Raw genomic sequence first — 5,054 nt, forward strand, 5'->3', positions numbered from 1 at the left:
CTGATGGAGAGATTAGCAATATTTAATGTCCTTTGCTTCTTTTTACTTTCACACCACTTTTAATTTAAAACCTATTTTATCTAATATTATTTTAGCTACTCTGGCCGGATTATGTGGTCCATTTTTATTTTTTAAAGATGATGTACAGAAGGGTTACAATTACATAAGTCAGATAATGAGCACAATTCTTTTTGAACAGTGCCACCTGTTCCTTCATGTTCTCCCAGCTTTTTCCCTTTAACCTATCTCTCCCATAAGTTGTATAGTTCATTTACAGTGTAGTATCTATTGAGTAATATTGCTGCATTTGTTAACGCAACATTTCTGTGTTCCCCTTTGCCCTTTCCACACTTACACATAAGACCAAATGTGCAAAAATTAATAAAAAAAGTATCAAAACACAGAAGAAAAAAGCAAAATAATAAAAAGCTCTCATTATCATTTCTTGGAGATCATTTTATATGATAATATTCATATAGGCATTGAGCCTTTGTGATCCTCTCCAAAGGGCATCCTTCTTTGATCTCACTGTATAAATATTTAGAATCCCATAAAATTTATCATGTCAAAGTGTAATGTTTTCTCTTTTACTATCCAAGTGTGTTTACTTGTAGAATTAGAGGTACATTCTAATACAACAAATTAGGGAAATCAAGCAACATATATTTCTTTGAGTTTGTCTTTCTACACTTAATATAAGTTGGTTCCAAGCCTTTCCATTTCCTTATGAGTGGTCTAACATCATTATTTCTGGATCAATGGAATTGCATCATATTGAAGAGTTTCTTCATAGCAAAGGAAAAAGTTAGCAGGATATATAGAAGCAGAACAGAATGGAAGAAGATTTTTCTACCTAAGGATCAGAAAAGCGTTTTCATAACTAACCCATATTTAGAGATCAAAAAGTTAAATCTAACAAAATAAACCCTCAAATAAACAAGAACCCAATTAATATATGGGATAAAGAATTAACCTCCTAGAAGAAGAAGTAAGAATGAGAAATAGACAAATCTCTCTCCATTAAAGAAATGCAAATCCAAACAACAGTGAGATGCATCTCACCCCTGTTGCAATATCATGAAAAAACAATCAATTACAGATATTGATAGGGATGTGACCCAAAGGAAACTGTATTACACTGTTGGTGGGAATGTAATCTTGTTCAACCACTTTGGAAAACACCATGGAAATTGCTCACAGAACTGAATGATGAACTACCTATGATCCAGCAATTCCACTTATGGGCATTTATCCAATAGAGCAGAAACAAGGACATGCTGAAGCTACTAGCCCAATCATGTTCATTGTTGTATTGTTTTCTGTAACCAACATACAGAATCAGTCCAGATGCCTCTCATTGTAAAAAGAGATCAAGAATTTTATATGTATATACAAATTATATATATATATATACAATTTTATTGATCCTAATTTACAAGTATATATGTATGTATATACATACATGCATATATATACAAATATATATATATATACATAATAGAATTCTGTTCATCCGTCAGAAAGAATAATATTGCACCATTCTTAAGGAAAATGAAACACTTAGAAATAATATCAAGTGAAATAAAACAGACCCAGAGAAACTTATCTAGCATGATTTTCCTCATTTGTGGTAGATACAAGGTGCCTATAAATGTAAAAGTAAACACAGTAGATGATATGGAAGGAGATATAAAGGAATTGTCTGAAGTGTCAGAGTCCATGGAGAGTGAAAATACTATAATTCTCTTAAAAGACTAAGTCAAAACCAAACAAAATAAATATCAGTAAATGTGTAATGAAAGAGAGGTCAGTAGGGGGCAATGTGAGAGAGGTAGGAATTTGAAGGGGAAAGTACAGGCAAGAATCCACTGTATACTTCCCAAAATTGAAACATACAAAGCAAAGGGTAGCGTGAAATTGGGGTGAAGATGTAGAAGTGGTAACACAATTCCAGGTTCATTGTACAATAAACTGATTTGTTAAATGCCAAGTAATTCCATAACATAATATTGAGATACATAAGGATTTGGAGGGCTGGATGAAAATGTTGAAAGGCGTGACATTGATCAAGATACTCTGTATCCACACACTGTTTCAGTGAGTGGCAACCCCTTCAAACAAATAAAAATAATAAAAAATATTCAAAAAAGTAATTATGATAGTTGAATTTAGAGAGTTGAACCTCAATTCAATTCCCATTTAAAAATATTTTCAACCTGGAGACTTGGAGAATAAAATTCAAATAATAAAATTTTATGAACCTTTTTTATCAGAATTCGTGAAATTTAAATATAAACTGCTTTGCTTGTTGTCAGCCTTTGGGCTGTTATAATAGAATATTTCAAAGTAAGTGGTTTAAAAATATCAGGAGTATATTATCCAATATCTGGGAGCTTAAACATTGATTATAAAAATGGTAATTCAAAGCAATTATTTTTCTTTTTTTGGGGGGGAGGTCCAGTCCTGGGGCCTGAACTCTGGGCCTGGGTGCTGTCCCTCAGCTCTTCAGCTCAAGGCTAGCGATCTACTACTTAAGCCTCAGCGCCACATCTGGCTTTTTCTTTTTGTTTATGTGGTTCTGAGGAATTGAACTCAGGGCCTCATGCATGCAAGGCAAGCACTCTACCACTGAGCCACCTTCTCAGCCCAATTCTTCGTCTTATGGGGATCCACTTTCTGGTTCATTATAACCTATTTGCTGGACATTCACATGGCAGAGTAATTATATTCGGCTTCTTTTATTAGGATCATTATTGTTGGGTCATCTTTGAAAGGTTCATTCTAAAGTCACCAAGCAGGGGACTAGAATTGCAACACATGTATCTGGAAGTAGTTACATCGTCCAATACACTGTGCAACATTTTCTTTAACTCAGTGTGGTGTATCATTTGGATATTATTTCATAGAAGATAATTACTTAAGGACAATCTTATATCATGTGAATTATTTGAATGATTCTTCTTACAATGGGAATAATTATAGTGATGGCAAAGTGAAGTATGATTGTTTAGTGGCTCTTGAATCACATCATAGGTAAGCATGTAAACGTAGTACAGCCTTACTAGGGCCCTTCTGATGTATTTGAACAATCTCTGAAGAGCTAATTGCTTTCAGACTTATTCGTTTGAGCCAACAAATACAGATCTCCTTTGATTTTAATTACAGTCCACTATTAGGACTCCCACAGACAAAAAAATCAGAGGGTGCTAATTTATCTGATGAAATACATAATAAAATTATTACAATTAATATATATGAGAACAGTAATATTAATAGCACTATAATTACTAGTATTCACATTATATAATATATTGAAATCCTTTGGTTACCTAAATTTTTAGAATATTTATAACTAAATGTAAATTGTTTGCATGTAATTATTTGATGATGTATAGAAAATGAGTAAAAGATTTGCGTACATATTTAATGCATATGCAAACAGATTCACCTGGTTTTATCTGATTCTTCATGTGTTGGTTTCATTCATGCATGGTGAACTTGCAGAATAATGAAAATTTCAAATTTGCACTTACTAAAAGGTTAATTATATGAAGTTTATGTCGGGCTAAATAGCAGATTTTATAAATTAAATTGCTTTTGTCCCTCCCTTCCTCCCTCCCTTCCTTCATTCCTTGGTTCCTTCATTCCTTCCTTCCATCTTTTCTTCTTTCCTTATTTCCACCTTCTCTCCATCCTTAACTCTCTCTCTCTCCTTCCTTCCTTCCTTCCTTCCTTCCTTCCTTCCTTCCTTCCTTCCTTCCTTCCTTCCTTTCTTACTTTCTTTCTTTCTTTCTTTCTTTCTTTCTTTCTTTCTTTCTTTCTTTCTTTCTTTCTTGCTTGCTTGCTTGCTTGCTTGCTTGCTTGCTTGCTTGCTTGCTTGCTTGCTTCCTTCCTTCCTTCCTTCCATTCTTTCTTTCTTCCTTCCTTTCTTTTTTCTTTCTTTCTTTCTTTCTTTTTCTTTTTTCTTTCTTTCTTTCTTTCTTTCTTTCTTTCTTTCTTTCTTTCTTTCTTTCTTTCTTTCTTTCTTTCTTTCTTTCTTTCTTTCTTTCTTTCTGTCTGTCTGTCTGTCTTTCTTTCTTTTCTTTCATTCTTTTTCTTCCACCATTCTTCCTTTTACTCACAATGCTTCTTATGGCTATAGAAAAAATACCAACTGTCCTACTACAAGGTGTTATGAATAATTATAAATACACTAGATTAATATTAATTTTAATAACCTATGTTATATCTTAGGACAAATTGTACTAAAATCAACTTCACAGAAATTGTGAGAAATGTAACAAATATTACTTTTGATATTATTTCTTCAAACTAAAATAAAAATTTACACATAATATTGTTTGTATGTGTTGTTCTTGTGATTGTTTAGTGATTTTTCCCCTAAAGGATATTGCCACATTTGAGCCACAACTCCACTTCTGGCTTTGTGTGTGTGTGTGTGTGTGTGTTGTGATATGTGTGTGATTAATTGAGATGCGACTCACAAACTTTCTTGACAAGGCTGGTTTTGTTTTTCTTTTTTAAATTTTTTATTGTGAAAATACTCTACAGAAAGGTTACAATTACATGGACAAGGTAATGAGTACATTTATTATCAAGCATTGTTTCCTTTTCCTTTGTTTCTGCTTCCCAACCCTGCCCATCTCTCACCCCACCATTTCTGCCCCAACTCCCCAGCCAAAGTTGTAAAGGTCGTTTTACTACATAACGACTTGTACGTCTCATTGTTGCAATGGGTCGACCTGAATCCTTATTTAAACCATATGTTTTTTCTATTCCTTTCCACAAATTATACCAATATCAAACACAATGAAAGCAGGGGTTAAACTGTGGGGGAGGGACATTTCTGAGACAAGCAGAAAAGTACAGATAAGTAGATGTTAGGTGAAATGAACCCCAAGATAAGTATTCAAATTTTTATCTTACTTGCAATTGTTTCTAACATATTTATAAGATGATTTCTTTGTTGCCAAGGCAGGCTTTGAACCCCAGCTTCCGGAGTAGTGAGGATTACAAGCTTGAGATACCATATTCAGCACAGATATAATATATCT

Source organism: Dipodomys merriami, unplaced genomic scaffold, assembly GCF_024711535.1.
Source record: "Dipodomys merriami isolate MVZ:Mamm:240054 unplaced genomic scaffold, mDipMer1.0.p SCAF_468, whole genome shotgun sequence".
Taxonomy (NCBI): Eukaryota; Metazoa; Chordata; class Mammalia; order Rodentia; family Heteromyidae; genus Dipodomys; species Dipodomys merriami.